Source organism: Thalassophryne amazonica, chromosome 15 (genome assembly GCF_902500255.1).
Source record: "Thalassophryne amazonica chromosome 15, fThaAma1.1, whole genome shotgun sequence".
Lineage (NCBI taxonomy): Eukaryota > Metazoa > Chordata > Actinopteri > Batrachoidiformes > Batrachoididae > Thalassophryne > Thalassophryne amazonica.
In genome coordinates this window covers 32,652,164-32,675,150 of record NC_047117.1, presented here as the reverse complement: position 1 = coordinate 32,675,150, position 22,987 = coordinate 32,652,164, and the positions used below count along the sequence as shown (strand labels likewise).

General features: G+C 42.3%; 1 protein-coding gene and 2 long non-coding RNA genes across 4 annotated transcripts in view; 1 reads left to right on the top strand and 2 right to left on the bottom strand.

Moving 5' to 3' along the window:
* si:dkey-162b23.4 (sodium/hydrogen exchanger 9B2) overlaps positions 1–6,353 on the bottom strand; it is a 64,615-nt gene extending 58,262 nt beyond the window's left edge. The window contains exon 1 of one of the 2 annotated variants that reach the window (XM_034188300.1): positions 6,164–6,353. The gene's annotated coding sequence lies outside the window, so the exon portion shown is untranslated. The remainder of the gene's footprint in view (positions 1–6,163) is intronic. The other variant, XM_034188301.1, reaches the window with a different exon arrangement.
* Positions 5,693–22,677, top strand: LOC117526253. The gene is made up of 3 exons (XR_004565242.1): positions 5,693–5,791; positions 19,452–19,462; positions 22,667–22,677. It is a non-coding gene; the product is annotated as an uncharacterized LOC117526253 (long non-coding RNA).
* Positions 9,989–14,894, bottom strand: LOC117526252. Its single transcript, XR_004565241.1, has 3 exons — positions 14,765–14,894; positions 14,491–14,583; positions 9,989–10,124 (listed from the first exon to the last, which is right to left on the bottom strand). It is a non-coding gene; the product is annotated as an uncharacterized LOC117526252 (long non-coding RNA).
* Positions 22,678–22,987: the final 310 nt, after the last annotated feature.

Below are 22,987 nucleotides of genomic sequence, written 5' to 3'. Positions count from 1 at the left end.
TAGCATGCAGTACACTGACTGTATTCAACATCAAAATAATATTTATTTAAAAATATCAGATATTTTCAGTTCCTCACTTGGTATGCAAGCGCTGTATGTGTCATTTTTCAGGTTTGAAATGACGTGGTATGTACCTGTTTCTAAGTAAAAAAATATAATAATAAAAAATCTGACCTACCTCACCACTTTTTTCTGATCAAGGATGATAAACTAATTTTTTTTGTTTGTTTTGTTTTTTATGGGGCCTTACACTCCCGTCAACATAAGTGTTGGACATTACCCTCAAGCTCTGAATATAATTTTAGACCTTTTTCATGAAACACACTCAACATGTACATGATCTGTTGGTGGTATGATAGCTCCTTCTCACTAATGTCTGTTTCACACCAGATGTCTATGTTATTGTCATTTAAAATTAAAATAAATAACATAAAACTTGTGATTCTTAATGTGATAGGGTGGTCGGACGCCACCTTGTTAAATTGGCCTCTTTCAGAGCTGCTAATTTGCGGCCCGCTGGCCATGTTTTGGCCCAGAGCCCTTTCATGTGGACATGGTTGGGCAGGGTGCAGAAGAACACCCACTGAATGTTTGGATGCATACATCGTCTTCAGAGACTCAATTCGATTACAAAAAGGCCATATTAAAGGAACAGTTGCCACAAATTTCATAAACTAAAATATAACAAACAAACCCATCTATAATTTTTAACCTACTTTTGCTCATGTTATAGAGACTTTGTACACTATCAAGTGTACTACTGTTGAAAAAGTACTGTTATGGAAGCTTTGGGAAATACTTTTGTGCTCAGTATGACTGATAATTGATTGAGATGTGCCTGTAAACTGTTGCAATAATGTCTGTGAAAACCAGATTAATTTATCATTCTTGTACCTAATGTTATGCATCTTTATCGTTCTTAACGTCAGGTGATTTTCATCATTATTTTGGAGCATACGAACAAAATGTGTGGCTGTTTCCTTTACAGCAGTTACAAGCATAATAAAATACACAAAGATCAATTGTTTATTTTGATATATAATACTCAAGTTTGTATTTGTCAGACATATGCACAGTGACCGGCTTGTTCTGGATAATGTCAGGCAGCTGAACTTGAAATCTGTCGTTGATATATAATTTACAGAAAAGTTATGTTGTGATAAAACACCTTATATGCATTAAATATGTCACATGTAAACATATTTTGGGGTTAATTACTCTGTGCTGACCTGAAATAGACAGTGTGAGAAAGTTGGAATATATTGCTTGAAGGCTTCCGAAATATCAAGTGTGAAGATTTGTGTTCCATTTGTCCAAAATAACTGTAGTGTCCGTCAACAATGATATTACATTACAGAAATCTATGTACAATCCACGTACTTCAATACTACAGCATTATTTTGTTTTGTGTTGGCATTCACTTGTCATAGCACAGAAACACAGAAAATATTGCACAATAATAAATTTTAGAACAACTAAGGAGTTTCCATTCATCAGGTGTAGTGTCCGTAGACAATGTCACAATGGCTACTTAAAATACCTACGTCATGGATTTAATGAAATCAGTTTAATATATATTTATCAATGTTAAATGATACATACAGCATCAAAGTTTTAATATTTTAATGAGTTTATTACCACAGTTACAATTTTCTAAACTGCATGGTACGTCCTGTGCTACAATCTATAATGAAGAAAACACCTAAAAATTTAGCTATTTCTGAATTTGATGGTTGGTTAACAAAGTTCTGTGAATTTTATATGGGTACATTTTACTGAGTTATATTCAAACACTCTCATTTGGAAGTATTATGGTCCTTTGCTCGAGCCATGGCTATCATTGTCTACAGACACTACAAAATGCCTCCACATTCAAGGAAAAGAAAACCCACTGATAATTTACAACTGGGTTAGTAGATTATGATATTGAGAGCCCATATGAAAAGTTGTAGGCATTTGTGATCACTTATGTTAAAGTTAGGAACGATTTTGTATGGTTGGTCTAAAGCTATGCCCGCTGCTATAACAGCGATGTGTGACGTCACATGTGCACAGAGGTTCAACACCCCGCCAGTGTCGCCCTGCAGTATAGAAGGGGCAAAGATGTTAGAGGTCTCAAAGTCGTTCCAGAAAGGGCTGAGGTTGCAGGCTTTCTTTGCAACCACCCACTCCAGCAGGCGATTTCACTGATTAGCATCACTTTGAGCAGGTGGAATCAGTTAATCAGGAAATCACCTGGTGGAGTGGGTGGTTGAACAGATTAAAGATTCTACATACAAATCACTATATATCATTGCAAAGTGATTACATTCATAGCTAAGGAAAGAAGCAGTCATGACTTGATCGGAAAATCGATGAACATGTTTGCGGTTCTGTTCATTATTTTTATGGACAGAATTTCTAGGCGCAGGAAGGGTGTAGAGGGGGTCTGGTTTGGGAACCACAGAATCTCATCTCTGCTGTTTGCAGACGATGTGGTTCTGCTGGCTTCGTCGAATCAGGACCTTCAGCGTGGACTGGGGCGGTTTGCAGCCTAGTGTGAGGCGTCCAGGATGAAAATCAGCACCTCCAAATCCGAGGCCATGGTTCTCGACCGGAAAAAGGTGCTTTGCCCTCTTCAGATCGGTGTTGCCTCAAGTGGAGGACTTTAAGTATCTCGGGGTCTTGTTCACGAGTGAGGGACGAATGGAGCGTGAGATCGATAGACGGATCAGTGCAGCATCTGCAGTGATGTGGTCGCTGTATCGGACCGTCGTGGTGAAGAGAGAGCTGAGTAGGGGGTAAAGCTCTCGATTTACCGATCGATCTACATTCCGATCCTCGCCTATGGTTATGAGATTTGGCTCATGACCGAAAGAACGAGATTGCGAGTACAAGCGGCCGAGATGAGTTTCCTCCGCAGGGTGGCTGGGCGCTCCCTTAGAGATAGGGTGAGGAGCTCGGTCACTCGGGAGGAGCTCGGACTCGAGCCGCTGCTCCTCCACGTCGAAAGGAGTCAGTTGAGGTGGCTTGGGCATCTTTTCCGGATGCCCTCTGGACGCCTCTCTGGAGAGGTGTTCCGGGCACGTCCCATTGGGAGGAGGCCCTGGGGAAGACCCAGGACATGCTGGAGGGACTACATCTCTCGGCTGGCTTGGGGAACGCCTTGGGGTTTCCCCGGAGGAGCTGGGGAGGTGTGTGTGGATTGGGAGGTCTGGGCGGCTTTGCTTGAGCTGCTGCCCCCGCGACCCGACTCCGGATGAAGCGAAAGAAAATGAATGGATGGATGGATGTTTGTGGAGCTCTCAGATCACATTAAATGGAAATATCTCAAAGACTTCCAGTACTTAGCTTTTAGATGTGCTTAATGATTAATTACATGCGAATTTCTTATGAAAATAGATACAGTCACTTGCCCAGTTCCGATCATTGCCAGTTCCGGATCACTGCTGTAGTATTTGCGCCGATGTTTCTCATAATCAGAACGAATAAGCTAATACTTGGTACCAATGGAAAGAATGATGTTTTGTCTACAAACGACCACAAACTCGACCGGATCCAGCCATCTTTGTGATCAGCAGAGGAATCAAAACATTCGGTGTCTGCGGTGTGCGCGCTTTTTCTCACTCACTCATTCCTGCAAGTTTGAAAGTAACGATCTCTAAGACGCAGCAAAGGTGAGTTAGCCATTCGGTGTTTTTGGTTCTAGAGTGGGAAAAAATACTTACTTACTTGGATAGAAAATGTCAGTGTGTCAGTCTTGCTGTTTAACTGCTGCACGCATTTACCTCCGACGTGAAAATTTTCCGGTTGTGGATCACTGAAGCAGCAGCCTCGTGTCAGTACTTGTAAGCCATGTGTACTTTGGGGGTTATCTCAACATCACGAATGGGCATGAATGTGGGGGCTTTTACTTTTTAATTCAGGAGAAATCTCACCGCCACACTTCATTTTTTGTTCGTAAAAACGTATAACAGTACCTTTCGAAACTAAGTAATTCTCATTTAATAAGTATAATTTATATCAAGGGGTGGTAGCCAAGTGGTTAATGCACTTGGTTTCAATTCAGAAGGTTCCAGGTTCAAATCCCACCCCTGCCACATTTCTCCATGTAATGTGAAGTTGCGTCAGGAAGGGCATCCGGCGTAAAACCTGTGCACATTATCAAGCTCTAGTATGGAGACAAGTAAACAAAACAAATCCAAACAAAACAAATCCAATTTTACCACCTATAGAGGAAATGGGATGGAACGTCATCAATGGACACCTGGAACCCAAACTGATGTCTGTTGCAGCAATCCCCAAAAGCTGCAGCTTGATGATTACCTGCAGATGCAAGTGTGGTTGTAACAAGCAAATGCAGTTGTCGCAGTGCTGGCTTTCTGTACAGGTGGCTGCAAATGTAGAAGAACTCAAGATCACCCATGCCAGAATGCTAGCAGTTTGGACTAGGGATGCACATCTCACTTCAGGTAAGTTAGCAGTTCTTTCTCTAAACTTTTTATCTCTATTTTAACACAGCTTAAAAGAACAAACATCAAACACACCATAAATCCTAATGTGTGACTTTCTTTCCACGGTGACTTTTTGCATTGACGAGGAGCTTCAAGTGTCCATGGAGTTGGAGAGGCACTCTGTTTATCTTAAACCGCTGTAAATAAATTTAATGTGTATTTTTATTCATTCTTAGTTTGATTTCAAGTTTAAGACTAGTTAAAATGGTTCATTTTCTGAATGCTGTTTGCTTTGTTACCTTTATCCCATGTTATTAATAAATGTCAAATTATGACTCCTGCTCTACCTTTTTTATTACCTTAATTCCATGCAATATGTTAAATAAACATTTTGTTATGACTCCTGCACTATTTTAGCACTTAAATATGAAATTTGGGCCGTATGCTATGTTGTTTAACTGATTAGTTTAGAAAGAATGATAAAAGATGAAAAAAAAAATCGTTTATCTCATTTTAATATGCAAATTAGAAGGCTTAAAACTCAGAATTCATCTTGGTAAACACAATATTCAGAATCAGCACCCTCAAATTATGTAAAAAACATGGTTTACCAACTTTTCCTCAAATTTGCCGCTAGAACTCTTTTGTGAAAATTGTATTAGTCTACCACACATAATGTGGCTTCACACTTTAAGTATTAGGGCTACACCATCCAGACTTTTTTAGCTAGATAACATCCAAATACCCAATACAACAATATGCAATTAAAGGACATTCAGTTGCATTATGGCTCTGTATAGCAGGACTTTAAAAAAGGTGATCCGAACTGGGGAGCCGTCTGTATTGTTAACAAATTCAGCATTTGAATGCATTCACTTTCATGTGCAGCGTCTGTTGACTGAAAACAAGCACCTGCTTCACCACTAACCTTGTGATCACATAGAAAAAAAAAATCTGTTGCACCCAGTGCCCTGAAATTTTGCTGTCTCATTTCCAAGATAGCAGACTGTCATTTCATCACAAAATTAGTGCTCTAAAATGGTATTATGACACTGACCTGGTTGAACCAAACGTGGTAGCTACACCTGACAGTTTACAAAGCGAGAGCTTTGTTTTTGAAGTTATTCAAAAGAGTACACTTTCAGGAATTTTTACAAATTAAATTGCTGTATCTTTCAGCAGTAGTATTCGCTTTGTTTTCCATTTGTGACAATATTTCAAACACGTAATTTATTAGTTTTATTACGAACCTATACACTAGTGTTTTCACAGTGCGTTTACAAGTCAGCGTTGGTTAATCCAATAAACACATAGACTTGACCATATGGCACACGAAGCTAATGTTAGCTCAAGTAGGTGTTAGCTGTCAACTTGTTCACCTGGCAACAGAACGCGTGTTAAAAACTGCGGGTTCTATGAGGTTTGGTTGACTTTCTTGAAGCGTTGCAGCTAGATGGTATAGTTACAGCTCCATTATCGGCTAATGGCAGCTAATACACGTCTCGGTAATAATTAACATCAAATTATGAATAACGACACCAAATCACGTGCCACATTGTGGTCTCAGAACTCACGTCAGCTACATCAAACCGGTGTCCGGTATTTGACACCCTACAGAAACAGCCCGTTTTTTTTTCCTGGCTGTCCGTGAACGCCTCTTTGTAGGCTTCCTGACTTTAAATCGCTTTTTCTTCCGTATTCCTCCTCAAACGCACCGTCCGAACGCTCACCTCCGGCCGCAAACAGGCATCGTTCAGATGTCGTGTTCGTTCCGTCGGTGCTGCGGCTCACACGCACCCGTAGCCCGGTAATGAGGCCGATTACCGAGGACCGGTGCGTATCTGGAGCCGTCACTTCAGTGCGCTAAAAATATTCGCATTTTGGAGCCAGACGAGGAGGCACAGAGCGCACACCACCGCCAAGGCTGCTCACACAATCTCACATTCATTCAGACCTTTTTGAATTCAGTGCTACTATAGATCTGAACATTCTTCTGGGTCCCAGATTCAGAAAATAAAATAAAACAATTTGTAGGATATTACTCATTTGCTCACAAAATGTTATTCAAGTAATTGGTGCTATATAAACGAAATAAATTGAAATTAAATGCTTCAAATATCTGAATCCAAACTGTGTTCCAGATCAAATTCAAAATTAAATTCCCTCATTTTCTCGGACATTAATCATCTGCTTAATAGTGAGCCAGTCAGCCTGATCCCGTCATATCGCAGAAGCTAAGCAGAGCAGCATCTAGTTAGTACTTGGATGGGAGACCTCTTTGGTACACCTGTGGCTGTGTTTCTCTCCGTTGCGTTAGGAAGGGCATCCGTCGTAAAACGTGCCAATTACAATGCATATTGGGCTACATCCGCTGTGGCGACCCCGAGCAAAACTGGGAGCAGCCGAATGAACAACATTCATCTGCTTAACAAATTTCATCATCAACTTTGAATTTAATGCTGCTATCTGCCAAATATTTTTTTTCTGGATCACCTCAACAAATTTCAATGAAATCCTTTCATTACTTTGTGAGTTATCCTAATAGGTAAAACAGAGGTCAAAGTATTACCTCCTTGGCAGAGGTAATGACAGCGTCTTTGTGACAAACTTACACAGTACTTCAAATACACAACTGAGCTCCATAAGGAAACATCATGGTGCTGTAGAATTACTGATTTTACAGCACTGCCACCCACTTTTTGATGCTTTCGCTTCTTGTCGCACTTACTGATCATTCAAGGGAATTTAAGATGCAGAACCATATCCTAAAATTGCAGGCTGTCGCCGACCAAACGGTCCCCCTAAAAATCGGTCCCCCCAATGACACAGTTCATGGATTAACACCTCCCTCACCTCATAGGCTTGGTTTCCTTTCAGGTGTGGTCATCTAGTTCCCAAACAGGACACAAACCCTCACTCCACCCAGAAGATCTTTATCTGGCACGACTGAAAATTATGCAACTACATCAAAAGTGGTCAGACAGCGCAGTGATGCTACACACCTGTATTTCAAAGTATTAGACATGCAACTTCAATCATTTCCATATAACTGGTCATTTTTCGATATATTGGCATGAGACTAGAAATTTGACCTTGAGCTCTGAACAGTCCTAATCAAAATCAAATCACTTCCATCAGCCCAGTGAACTTTCATTCAAAACGATTAGGCAGTTACATCTTGCTAACATACATGTTTACGTCAAAGCCCAGGTATGAACGACATCACTAATGTTATCACTCAGCAGCTTTAGGGTCAGTTGTGTTAAGTCTGTAGTGCTAAGTCTGTAGTGCTTCTTTCAGCAACTTGATTTCAAAGGGATGACCTAAGCTCACATCCAGAGCAACTTACCAACGTAAAGTTAGAAATGTCAGATAGTCAACTGAAATTGCATAATGGAGGTGGAGGGCATGATGTCACTGAGGCATTGTCAGGCTCCACAGTGATGCCCAGGCCAAAATATGAGGCAACTTATCCGAGTATGGACCTGGAACATCTTCCACTGCTGTTGAGGGAGCTGGGACACCTTCACTTTGCAATAGAAGTGCTATCTGAGGTCTGTAGACCTGAAAGGAGCTGTATCTTGGAGGGAGGACACACCCAGTTTTAATTTGGCCACCCTTACAAAAAAGTATACTTAAAGTTTATTTTATTAAGTAAACCTCAGTTTTACTTCCTATGTATACTATTTCAATACTTTGGACTGAATTGGTCCACTTTTTAGTTTCCAGTCTGACATAGATTTAAACCAAGGATCTTCTGCTTACAAGGCCATTTTCCTAACCATAGACCAGAGGTCTTCAACTTATTCCAGAAATGGCCAAGAGGGTGCTGGTTTTCTCTGCAACTGCCCACTCCACCAGGTGATTTCAATCACTTTGAGCAGATCTACACACTGAAAGTGTACTCTATTTTTGTTTTAAAGAGGTATTCTGCTACTAAACTTGTATAAAAGTCTTTTCGTTAAGGGAACTCAAAGATCACCATTCTGAAGGAGTGGCAGTTGGTGTGGAAGACCTCCTCCCGATGGTGACAGATGTATCTCTGATGACTGTATTATAAGGTTTAGATTTAGGTATTCTTTGGGTGTCTTGTCTTTGTTGCCGCAGTCTGTGCTCTGACTGCATACAGTCACATCTCTGTGTAGTGGACTTTTTAGTCACAGCTTCACTTGGTGATTGATGACAACCCCAGAGGTGACACTCCTCTAGTCATGGGTGATTTCAATGAGACTACAGGCAGTGGCAAGGCTGGTTACAAAGACTGTATGAGTCCTCAAATTTGGCAACCATGATGACAATGGATCAATGATCCTTTGCAAAAGAAAAAAAATGGGGGTCAAGAGTTGCTAGATCCTTGTTTCAGCATCCAAAGTGCTGCACATGGTATTCCATCACTGTAGCTAAAGAGAGTCATCATTTTCTGGATGTTGGAGACTCTTGGAAGAACTGTAAAGTCTATGCAAGTACCCAGCTTTGTGAATTCTGACCAAAGACTTGTAGCTTCCCTCAGAATTCTGCCCTCTGCTTGGTGACCTAGACTTCAAGCTCTGATTTTTAGTATAAGTTTGCAAGCAATCTGAATGGAGGACTTCCAAACATGGATACAGAATGGAATGGAGTTCTGTTGAGACAACACCTAGAATGTTGTTAAAGACTGGAGTTACCAATGTTCACATGAGGTGTTTCATCCCCGACGGCATGCTAATTATCATCCAGAGTAGCCACAGTGCATGTCTTAGTGGAAATTTGAGGATGTACAGAGCTTAGAAAGAGAGCTTTGATGGCAGAGAGTAGACAAGGAGATATTTGTTAAAGGGATCTACAAGGTAATCCTAGGCCTGCTTAGAGGAATCAAAGCACTGCATTCTTGTCCCATTGCAGTCATGGCAAATGATGGCATAGTGATAGCAGATGTATCTACTATAATGTCGCCTTGGACTAGCCAGTTTGAGCTGATGTATGAGGCTGACTCTTCAACGAGGTTGTTCTTCATCTCTGTTGCCAGGGTTCTGGTGGGTGATCTGCCAGTTAGCTGTGAAATACTAACAGTGCAATGGAAGGCACCAAAGTCATCATGAAATATACTGGTGCCTATGTTCCAGTACATACTGAATCTATCAGATAAGTTAGAGACCTTATGACAGTGTACTTTTTTGGAGCACAAATTTAAGGTCACCAAGGAAACTTTGATTATTGGTTCCATTTGCCATGCATTTTAATGGCTTTTAAGTAAAATCCATCAAAGAGTTCTTATTCTTCTTATTCTATTATACAGCCATCATTTTCCAAGTGCACATAAAGCAGCCATCACAAACCAATGGGCAAGTTAAGTTGTAAAGTGTGGACTGAACTCAAACTGATGGCTAAATAAACACTTTATGTTGTTTATTTTGACATGCCATTTTAAGAAGAAAAAAAAAAAAAGAATTTAAAAAACTGAGAAACCTAAAAACCTAGTATTTTGATCACATTACCTCAGAGACTCCATATATTTGTAACATCAATTTAAGGAAAATGGGAAAAGTCAAATTTTAACAATTTGCAAACATGGGGATAAAACAGCTGATTGTTTATTTGGAGAACTGAGAATGAAGAAACTGCCTCCACTCCTGGCACAAGACGCTTTCCACAGGTTGCTCAAAGTTGCCATCCACCATCAATGATCTGCTCCGTCCCAGTCACAAAGGCTGACTGTGGGGAACCAAGAAACATATCAGGCCACAGGCTAAAACCACCAATTTTAATGATTAAGCAAAGCTGTCAGAATTTACAGAGTAATATTTTTAAAAATTACACTCGCATTAAGCATACATGCACAATGCAACATTGTCAATATGCCCCCATACACCTTTAAAATGTGTTTACCCATCAATGCATCTTTGGTATGAAAGAATATGATAGCAAATGATATTTTCTCATTCCAAAATATTTCAGATAGTCAAACTACAACTTCAAAAAAATTGCAACTTCCTATCCTATTGCAAATTCCTATCTGCTCAGTTATTAGGGGAATTTATGAACATCAGCCAATTCTGGAAAGTTTACAATTGTGGCAGTATTTTTTGGGGAGATAACTGCCCTCACTGTGGTTCTTAGAGTCACACAGTCTCATAAATTTAGTTTTTATAACCCTTTCTACACTCATGTATTTCATTCAACTTCTTCATCAGCATTATTTATTCATTTTTTTTTACTTTTTCATAGTCTGATATTTGGTGAAATATTTTAGCCAAATTCATTCTAACTGATGAACAGGACTGGCACCAATCAGCTCGGTGTGTGTGTGTGTATTCCCACTGACCCCTGTTATCAACACAGCTTGATTTGTAAATGTTCTAACTCATGGGCAACCACTTTGTTACACAGGCCTACTGGTATTGGGTACACATACTTTTACAACAAAAATAAAAATAAATAATAATAATAATACTGTATTTTGTGTTTATTCAGGTTTGCATTTCATCTTAATTCAGTTTGCAAATCTGAAACAATTTTGATATGAGCCCATCATGAACACCACACACAGTAGATAGATAGGTAGATAGTTTATTTTTGCAGAAATGAAAACTATTTTCCTGAATAAACAATGTAAGGGGGGGGGGGCACTGTCTCTGTTGGAAATGGTGTCAGTTTCTCCAACATAGGATACTCTGACAGCTTTGTTTATAATGTTGTCAACAATGGTTGGGACCTCAATACCCCTTGATCCACAACTACCACAGAAGACTCCAAGAGCTGTCACTGATGTTAAAGGGGGCAATACACTGTATTAAGAACAGGGGTATGTAAACTTTTGATCAGGATCATTTGGGTAGTTCCTTTGTCATTATGATTTAAAAAGAGGGGAAACAGTTGTTTGACAATAAATAGCTTCACCCAAGCATGAGTGAAACAAGGTTTTGTGTTATTCATATTCTCTGAAAAATGGACAAAAAAAAAAAAAAAAAATATATATATATATATATATATATATTCTGCCAGAGTATGTAACGGTTGAGCACAACTGTACACATACACACACACAAATATATATACACATATGTTCTGCATAGGCCTCTGCCAATTCATCACAAAGAGCAGCTACAGATATCGATTCAAGAATAAAGTAACCATCAGCCACCTCCTGTATATAGATGACATCAAGCTGTATACCAGAGGGAGTGAGGCATTGACTCACTAATCCTCCTCAACAGGATATCGGAATGTCTTTGAACTGGATAAGTGTGGCAAAGAGAAGGAATATGATCCGGACTGAGGGGGTGGAGTTGCCAGAAGGAAAGGCAGCGGACATACAGGACAGCTACAAGTACCTGGGAATCCCATAAGCCAATGGGAGCCATGATGAAGATGCAAGAAAGTCAGCCACAACCAAATACCTCCAGAAGTTAAGACAACTGAAACTTTCTGACTGAACATTTTCTGTGGGTAGATGGCCGAGTGCCGAAGGCACAAGGTCCCCTAAGACGGTCTGGGACCATGCCCCCTTAGGATGTTTTGAAAAAGGGTGCAATTTGGTGCAGTCTGAGAGCACTTTGGTCAGTTTTTCCTGGTTGAAAACAGTGGTATTTCACTCTTATACTGGAACAAAATATGGCTCAAGTCTTCATTAATAATTCATTAAAATTTATTTACTATCTTGTATGTATTGTCTGTATCAAGTTTTCCACAAATGGACTGACTGCATTAAATGACTTAATTCTATTGTTTTCATTCTATATTTATCAAATTCTAAGTGTGTCTTATAAAACAAATCAATAATTACACCATTTCTGCTTTCAGTAAATAATACACTGAAAGACATAACTATATCAATAAAAAGTCTTTTGGCAGTTCCAAGTAATTTAAAACTGATGCAATAGTTAAAAAAAATTCCATTAAATAAAGGCCATCACCAGATCAATAACACAGAATAGCGCCAAATACCACCACCAGACCAAACTGAATTCTAAATAAAGTGTGAAATACCATCACCAGAATACAGCGCTTTCAAATGCCACCAGTTGTTACGCAATATAAATAATAAAAATCATAACCAATGAATATACCTGTACAATATTGAGCACAGTGCTTTAATTTGACCTCAAAATATTTTAATTTACAAAATATACCTTGTAATTTTGAATGGTTTATCAAAAGAGTTAAAGCTGAAGGAAATCAATTGTAAGGCCTGAAAGAAGTTTCTGTAAGAAGTATTTTACCCATAGGTGAAGTGAGAGTACTTGAAAGACACTGGACTCATCGACATGATTAGTATTGCTATAACGGACTGATGCAGATGGTGGCAGCAATGCAACAATAAGGATGCCGGCTGCCATTAATGGTCACAGAAGAAGAGAGGGGGATTTACTCCACAGGGACATGTTTCGAGAGGAGCACGTTTCGTGTCAAAATAAAGCCATAAAATTTATATTTCTTAACTTAGCAGATTTATATGACAATATAAACGGAACATGGAAACAAATTTCGATGGAAATCCATTACAAACGGAGGTTTTGCACCCACAATGCTCTGTTTCCATCCAAAGTCCTGTAGCCTGAAGGTCTATGAGCAAAGAAAGTAGGGAGGGGAAGGATTAGTGAGCATCAGAGCCACAATCCAGGATGAGATGAGGAGCATCCATGAGTACAGAATCAGAAAGACCCCCCCCCCCCCCCAAGACCAGCTGCTACAAGAATGCTTCAGACAGCTGAAAACAGATGGTGAAAAGGAGGAGATGTCATGGAAGACCAAGCCCCCTCCATGGGATGTACCATTGACAGATGGAGGAAATGGTTGGCATCATAAAGACCTACCATTGGCTAGAAAAGGCCTGCCAAAAGTGCAGCACAGAGGCTCTGATCATGACAGCACAAGAACAAGCCCTAAGCACCAGTCCATGGAGGCAGGAGCCTACCACAGCTGATAGGACTCAAGTTGCAGGCTGTGCAAATATGTCATACAGACAGTCCAGCAAAGTAGCAGGATACAAGATGCAAGGTGGGACAGCGTACACTGAGGGGCACAACCAAGTGTTTTGAATTGTGTACAGGAACATCTGTGGTGCATAGAGATTAGAAGTCCTGATGGAAGACACCACAAAGGTGGTTGAGAATGGACATGGCTAAGGTCCTGTGAATTCAAATTCCAGACAGATAAGGAATGCTGGCCAACGAACCAGACATAGTGGTGGCTGACAACGGAAGAAAGCCCAGTTGTGATTGATGTGGCAATCCCAGCTGACAGCAGCATCAGAAAGAAGGGGCATGAGAAAACTGATATAGATGCTCAAATGTTTACATACCCTGGCATAAGTTTAGGGTTTTTTTTTTTAGTTTTTTTTTGGCCATTTTTCCAGAGAGTATGAATGATAACAAAACTTTTTTTCACTCATGGTTAGTGGTTGGGTGAAGCCATTATGTCAAACAACTGTGTTCCTCTTTTGAAATCATAATGACAACACAAACTACCCAAATGACCCTGATCAAAAGTTTACACACTCCTTTTCTTCATACCGTGTGTTGCCCACCTTTAACATCAATGACAGCTTGGAGTCTTTTGTGGTAGTTGTGGATGATGGTAAAGCTGCCACTGAATATGTCTTGGACTTTATTTACAATAATTACAAAGAATACAAACATTATAATTATTAGCATGTCCTGTTGTGACTATTCACCACTGTTTCAAGAATCATTCAATAAATTTAAACTCTCTCGTGGTGTGTCTCCGCAATGTGCATCACATTACTCCACACAACACTGTTGCGTCACACCACGTACACAATAACGGAGGAGACACAGGCAAATGTTTGGTCGCAACAATGTGAACACTCAAGGCTGTGGTCCAGAACCCTGCTCTCATTCATCACCTGTCCTGCATGTTTTCTATGTGCACCTGCTGCAACTACAGCCGATTAGTCAATCTGGTGTTACTAGCTAATGAATGGCTAAGTAAGCCTGACTTAGTTAATTTGCAGAGGGTAGAGCAGGGAGAGTTGGCAATCATGCAGAGTAGATGATCTCCAGGAGAAGGCTGGTATCTCCTGCTTTTACGCACAGTTTCATGATCTGTGAGCACTCACTTCATCTGAGGCCAAATACACACACAGGTGAGCCACTTCTTCTGCTGTGCACATTCGACCACACTTCTGTCTTGCCATGAAATCCTTGTAAGCCTGTAGAGGAGGGAGTCACAGTTCCAGAATTCATTTTTGTCAATAACCAGCCATCAGGTATTGTTTTTGTAGACACCAAGCCGGTAATGTTAAATGAATTAATAAACTGACCATTTAAACATTGGGAAAGCAAATACAGTCTAATAAGGAGAAGCACAGAGCATATCAGAGTCTACAGCACCTTCTCTGGGTCAGGCTGTGCTTGGATTCTGCCTCTCAGTGATGGGGTATCAACGGTCCCTGAGGAAATATAAAAAAGGGACCCTGAATTTGTCCTGTAAGTCTCACTGTAATGACAATGAACACACACTGTGTTTGAGTAAGAGTCTCATTACATTGCCGGTGCAATCATTACCACAGTGGAAGACCAATGTTCAGGTTGAGCATTCTACAGCTACAGCTTCTTATTACATTGGGTGTCCATAGTGACCCAGGCTTTTAAACATTGTGTACAGTCATTTAAATAGGATGAGGTTTTTGTAGATGCTGTGCAATAGACAGTATACATACCTGCCACCATATTAGTGGTCAGTTCACCACAACAAGCAATTCATCAACCCATTTTTCTATATTCTCTCATTTTGAAATCTTCTGGCTCATAGGCCAAGTGGTTATTTCATGTTCAGACACATAGCTACACTAATTTGCATAGATAAAGTTGGCTATCTTGTGCTAAGGGGGCCTTGTTGACCCAAGTTGATTGTAAGAAGAGAGGAGGACGCTGGCGCTGACTGTTCGCCACTTCTCTGCAAAAGGTCGCCCAAACTACTGGTTTTGTTCACTGTAGCCTCTCAGCCCAGCTACAGTGAAGTTTAATAACACTCTTTCGCTACATTGTGAGTGTTATGATGCTGTTTTCGGACTCCCATTACTTACTTGGACTGAACCGGCGCAGCTCGAAACGGTCTCTCCCCGTGAACCGGGACTCAACTGGATCCTTTGACCCATCGTCAGGTTTCTGCAGTGAGACTGTGTTTTGGAGATTCTCCAGTGTTATTATCTCCCGAAGCTGTCTCCGCAAGGGGGCTAGAAAGCCTGAGGGCCCTTGGTCTGGGCATGTGGAGCTAACGCTGCAGCTATCCGCTACCTCCAGTGGCTCTACAATGTCGTCTTATCATCCAACACAAACACCATGTCACCTCGACGTGCTTACTGGATGTTCACCACGTTGTCTGTTATCTCTGCTGACGCTATGGATTATCGCCCTGGCCTGTTTAGCCCTCGCCGGTCGCTGCCCCCCGAGTACAGTGCTAACAACAACTAGCACCGGTGCTAACGTTGCCGCGCACAGCAGTGTCGGCTGACAGCTCCAATGCTGTGCCTACAAAAAGGCAAATCATCGCCACCATCGCCTCCGGATTTGCCACGCAGACGTCGTATATCCACGGGGATCGGGCCGCCGGTTTATTTCTCTGAAACACGGCGGCGAGAGCTCCATCACGTCCCTTCTGGTCTGCCTGCGCGTCCGTCGCGCAATTATCTGCGTCATCAGTCGCGGACGTCGTCAGAACGCTGTCAGACTGCCTACTGATAGTGCAGAAGAACGCGAGAGAGCCGAAAAACCCGGAGTGGATTACAGTGTCCTTCGCCCAATAAATAAACTGGACTCACAAAAATCCATCAACACTTGAACAATTAAATGTTCAGTCACTTTCAAATAAAGCAGGACTCATCCATGACCATATTGTGGAAAAGGGGTTGGACATTTTGTGCTCAGTGAGACCTGGCACCAGCCTGAGGTTTTCTCTTCACTCAATGAGGCCTGCCCCGCTGGGTATTTATACCTAGAAAAGGCCCGTACAACTGGCCGTGGTGGGGGCCATGCTGTTTTATACCGCAGCAACATTGAGCTATCCCCTCTACCAGTCCCATCCTTCTGCTCTTTCGAAAGCCTTGTCTTCAACTGCAAACACCCATTCTCTGCCACAACTGCCCTCATTTATCGGCCCCCTAAACCACATCCATCCTTCATTTCTGACATTCATGATTTTCTCATTTCACTCTGCACATCCTATTCAAATATTCTCATGATTGGTGATGCCAACATACACATGGACTCAGATACATGCTCACAAGCCTCTAATTTCAAACAAGTTCTGGACTGTCTCAACCTACAACAACTCGTTAAAGGCCCTACACACAGCAAAGGTCACACACTGGACTTGGTAATTACAGACTCCATTAATATCACAGATCTGCAGGTTTTTGACATTGGTCCCTCTGACCACCAGGCAAGCAGTATCAGAATCCCCACATTTTCCCAATTCACTAAATCAAAAAGACAAATAACATTTAGGAACATCAAAAACATTGAATCCTCCTCCTTCAAACACAACCTTCAACTACTTCTGCCCCCAGGATTCATCAGTTGCTGACCTTGTGGACTACTACAACAATAGCCTCAGCTCCATCCTGGACTTTCATGCTCCACTTAAAACTCGAACTGTCACTTTCACCCGTTCAGCTCCCTGGTTTACTGACCAGCTTAGGGCAATGAAAAGGTCTGGCCGCGTCCTGGAGCGGGCCTACAAAACATCTGGCCTGACGGTGCATAGTTGGCCTACCGGAATATCAAAAATCATATGCAAAAGCTCTCTCTTCAGCTAGGTCCGGTTACTACTCCACGATAATCAACAATAACACAGGTAATTTCCAAAAGCCTCAGATCCCCTCATACACACTCCAACAGTAGCCAATTGCAATAACTTCCTTGAATTTTTCATCTCCAAAGTTGCTAATATTCGTTCTACTTTTTCATCTACATACAGCTCCACCTTTGACACTCCAACTACTCCTGGCCCACAACATCTTCCCCATTTCTCCTCACAACGCAGCAGGAGGTCGGAAGGTTATCCGTATCTCCAAACAATCTACTTGCTCCCTAGATCCCCTTCCCTCACCTCTGCTCAAAAACTTTTCCACATCCATCAGTCCAATCATTACTGAAATAATCAATCTTTCCTTTGAAACTGGAACAGTACCAACCTCCCTAAAAACAGCTCTTATCAAACCCCTTCTTAAAAAACCCACCCTTGACCCTGTACCCCTTTCAAATTACGTCCAATCAGTAATCTTCCATTCATCTCCAAAATCCTTGAAAGAGTAGTTTCCATTCAACTCACAATCATCTCAAATTTAATAATCTGTATGAGAAATTTCAATCTGGTTTTTGCCCCTCCTACAGCACAGAGACAGCTTTCATCAGAGTGACCAACGACCTCAGACTCTGGTTCCACTTCCCTCCTCATCCTTCTCGACCTCACTGCCGCATTTGACACCATAGACCATCACGTCCTCCTGCACCGTCTCCAGCACCACACTGGTCTCTCCCTATTGCCTTTCACTGGTTTCACTCCTACCTCACTGACCGGACCGAGCATGGGGTCCTGGGGGACGCTAAATCTCACCCACACTGTCACCTGTGGGTCCCCCAGGGCTCCATGCTCGGTCCCACACTCTTCACCATTTACATGCTTCCCTCGGGTGTGTCGTTGGCAAGCAAGGAATCCACTTCCATTGCTATGCTGATGACACACAGCTCTATATCAAGGTCACTCCCTCCGCTCCTCCCTCTGCCACCATTTCCCACCTCAACTCCTGCCTGGAGGAGATAGGGGCATGGATGAGACAGAACTTCCTGCAGCTGAATGGCTCAAAAACAGAAGCCATTCAAACTGGTACTCTTTTTCTTCAAAATCTTTTTATTAAATTTCCATTCACATGTATACATACGCGCACCCACCTATATACATACATGTATATACATGTACCCACACACATGGAGAAGAAAAGATGAAAGAAGAAAAAAAAAAAGAAAAAAAAAAACAACAGCAAATGCACCTTGGAATTGTATAGTACAAATATAAAAACAACAACCGAACACTCTTCCCAGTATTAGGCAGGTACCGGTATGGAAAGTACAGTTAAGTGCTCTACCCTTCCAAGTGTTATGCAAACACCTATGTATGACGACTCCACTTAATCTTATTAGGTTAGAGGTAGGACGTTGAACCTGCTCCCCCCCCAAAGAAATACAGCTAAAGCACACACATTAGTCAGCAGGCTTGTCGTTCTTCAAATATTGAGCTACTTGGATGTCAGGGGCCTACTCCGCAAACGTATTTTACAACGCGTACGAATCATGAAAGTAAGTTAAGAAGGATCCCCAAGTCTTATAGAATTTGCCCTCAGTGCCTTTCAGTGAGAAGCGCATCTTTTCTAGAGCAAGACAGTGCATAATTTCCCTCAGCCACTGAGTATGTGTGGGCGAGGTCGCCTCCCTCCACTTAAACAAAATGGCCCGCCTGGCCAACAGGGAGAGAAGGAGACCATGTGGTGCTCCGCCGAAGTCAGACGGGGGTCGTCAGGCCCAGAGGTACCAAATAAGGCCATCATAGGATTTTTGTGGAGTTCACGTTTCAGGATATTTGAAAGAGCATGAAAAATCTCACTCCAAAAGGTTTGTAAATGGGGGCATATCCAATACATGTGGAAGAGTGTGGCATCGCCCAATTTACATTTCACACAGGTGGGGGTAACATCGGGATATATGCTAGCTAATTCCACTTTTGATCTGTGGGCTCTATGGACCACTTTGAATTGGATTAGGCAGCGTCTTGCACACAGTGACGATTTATGAATCGAGTTTAGGATCAAGTCCCAACGGTTGGTGGATATCGTGCCTCCTAGGTTCTGTTCCCAGCCTTTCTGGTCTTGTCTAGTGTCAAATCCGAGAGTGCGATAATGTTCCGGTTTAGAGAGTGTGCCCTTCAAGGTTGGACTAAAGGAGGAATGTGTCAATTGGATTAGCACCTGGTTTGTCAGGGAAGCATGGCAGAGTACATCGCATAAAATCTCTGACCTGTAAGTAACGAAAAAAGTGCGTTTTGGGCAAGTGGAATTTCTCAGAGAGTTCGTCGAAAGAAGAAAAACTGTTGCCCTTGAATAAATGTGAGAGTGAAATGATGCCCTTTTTATGCCAGTCCGTAAAGGAGGTATCGTATTGAGATGGGGCAAAAAGGGGATTAAATGCAACAGGGCTGAGCATGGAAATTTCAGCAAGACTGAATGCCCTCCTAAACTGAGTCCACACCTTCAGTGCGGAGCGCACTACTGGATTCTTTATTTGTTTGGATATTAGGTAGTTAGTTGGGGCACCAAGCAATGCAGAGAGTGACATGTTTTGAACTGAGTTCAACTCAACTGTTAGCCATTCTGGGACATCCGATCGAAGGCTGTATTATACCAAAAGGCGAGAGAGCGAATATTCGCTGCCCAATAGTAGAGCGCATATTTGGTAATCCCATGCCGCCGTCAGACTGATCGGTGACCAAACAGTGAAAAAAAACAACAGCCTGTTCATTTAGATCTCCCTATGAGATAACCCCACGATCAGCTAAAACGGGTAACTGCTGTTGTTCTCACAGCCAACATGACACACAACCACAGTCTAATGATTTTAGGTATATGGAGGTTAAATTTCCCGGGTCACCTAAACATTTAAGCATGTGGCAAAACAGTTCAATTTCTCAGGGAAATTACAGCCAGAAACAACAACAGAATTAGTGGATAATATAAAGAGGAAAGTTAAGGACTCTGCAAAAAAGCAAAAATAAAAAAAAAGTGTGGGTTAGAAAATGCACTAAAGTGGAAAAGTGAAGCCTACAGTTAGCGTGAGGCTGAGAATAAAGTCAAAACAAACTGAAGCAGGGACAAGACGAACTTAAGAGCATCTTTTATAATAAAATGAAATTGATAAAGAGACACCGGGAGGGAGCCAGAGGCCCCCTCCGCAGAATGCAGGCGCAGCCCTTTACCCAGCCGCAGATAATGTAGAGAAGCTTGAATCTTCGACTGGACTGGGTTGCTTGACGCGAGGACGTTTCGCTTCAAATCGCAGAAGCTTTCTCAGCTAAAATTCTTGCTCTGGAAGTCTGACTTCTGTCTGACTCTTGTAGAGAAGAATAAATGTAGTCCAATGTGTTCAGGACCACCGTGCATCTGCTTTTATCCGCTGGCAGGATAAGGATGCTTTGGTCCTTTTGCAGTGCTGACAAAGCTTTCCGTTCTTCTCTCCGGCCAAGATCAACAACTTGCTCAGTGACTCCAACACATACGAACGTCTGAAGAGGGACCCCACGAGCGGCTATAAGAAGAAAATCATTAGCTACCTCCAAACCTGGAGAAAGAGGGACTCATCGACAGGCAGACATACTACAGACTGTACCCTGGGGACGCCACTCCGTGCATCTATGGACTGCCCAAAATCCACAAACAGGACGTGCCACTCAGGCCTATTGTATGTAGCACAGATTCCATCACGTACAATTTGGCCAAGTACCTCAAGTGGATTTTGGCTCCTCTAGTGGGTAACTCAGACCACCATGTGGAGAACACACAAGATTTTGTGAACAAGATCAAGGACCTACAGCTGGAGGCAGATGAAACTATGTGTCATTTGATGTGACATCGTTGTTCACCTGCATCCCCACTGCTGAGGCCGTCTCAGCTGTGAGGCAGAGACTGCTGGAGGATGTGTCCTACTTGAAAGGACCAAACTCACACCAGACCACATCTGCCAACTCTTGGAGATCTGTCTCAACACCACGTATTTCCTGTTTAGGGGGAATTACTACAGGCAGATTCATGGTTTGCGATGGGGTCTCCGGTATCCCCCATTGTGGCCAATCTGTACATGGAGCGAGTGGAGAAGACAGCCTTGACGTCTTTCACAGGCATCTCTCCCAGTCACTGGTTCAGATATGTTGATGACACATGGGTCAAAATCAAGCAAGTTGAGGACTTTACAGAACACATCAACTCGGTGGACGCCAATATCAAGTTCACACGAGGATACCAGAACAACCATTTAGCCTTCCTGGACTGTGATGTTACGATTGGAGAGAACAGGCAGCTCCAGACAGGGGTTTACAGAAAACCAACTCACACTGACCAATATCTGCTCTTCGGCTCAAACCACCCCCTTGAACACAAGCTTGGGGTGATCAGGACGCTTCAACACAGAGCCCTACAGGTGCCCACAACTGCAGAGGGAAGGACTAAAGAACAACAACGTGTCCGGAAAGCCCTCACAGTATGTGGGTACCCACGATGGTCCCTGGACAAAGTGCAGAAGTCCCAGAGAACAAAGAGACCAGATAGACAGGAGACGGAGACAAGAAGAAGAGGAGTGTCTCTCCCTTATTTAGCAGGAGTAGGGGAAAAACTACAGAGGATCTTCAGACAGCACAAAATCCCAGTTTACTTTAAACCAGTTAACACCTTGAGACAGAAATTAGTTCACCCTAAGGACATGATCCCTAGTTACAAACAGAGCAATATAGTGTATTCTATCAGATGTCAGGAAAACTGTAACGAACACTACATAGGTGAAACAAAGCAACCTTTACACAAAAGGGTATACCAGCACCGCAGAGAGGGCGCCAGTGGACCTCAGTCTGCGGTTCACCTCCACCTTAAAGACACTAACCACACGTTTGAGGACAAGGAAGTTAAAATATTAGCCAGAGAGAAGAAATGGTTTGAGAGAGGGGTCAAGGAGGCATTCTTTGTGAAACGTTTGAAACCCAGCCTTAACCGGGGAGGGGGTCTGAGACACACTTTATCCCCTGTTTACAATGGGGTACTCAGGTCAAAGGAGTTTCAGTCTTTTGTTCATGGTAATGAGTCATTCACGTCATCAAGGGAGCCATCAGAAAGGCATTCATCCCATCATTAGAGGGACAGCTGTCCTGCCATTAGGTGTGCTAACTACAGCACAACAGTTGCTAATTAGAGCTATTGTTTAGTCACTAGCCTATAGCAGTCTGCCTCTCAGTAGGAGGGGTCTGGTTAGGTTTAAAACTCCAGCTTTTGTTGGCTTCTGTTTTATTCTTCTCTACAAAGTCAGACAGAAGTCAGACTTCCAGAGCAAGAATTTTAGCTGAGGAAGCTTCTGCGATTTGAAGCGAAACGTCCTCGCGTCAAGGAAGCCAGTCCAGTCAAAGATTCAAGCTTCTCTACTATGGAAACCACCTGGACAACTGAGAGCCTACACAGAAACAAGCCGCAGATAATGCTGAAGCTACAGCAAGTGCGCCTCCTCCACCTCCTTACACTCACCAGACCACAGACGATGACCAAAGATCCAGCATCACCTGAACACTTAAAAATGTGGCGAGAGACAGTTAACTTCTTGGGAAAATTACAGTTAAACTCCACAACAAAGTCATTGATACCATAAAAGAGAACACCAGTGATTTTACAAAAAGGCAAGAGAGATGTGGAGTGAAAAATACCAGACCATGCTTTTGCACCAAAAACAGCAGTTTTTAAACCTGCCGGAGCAGTCATAATGATGTGTGAGGAAGAAGTGTATTTTGTAGGATAGGGCAAAGGTCAGCGC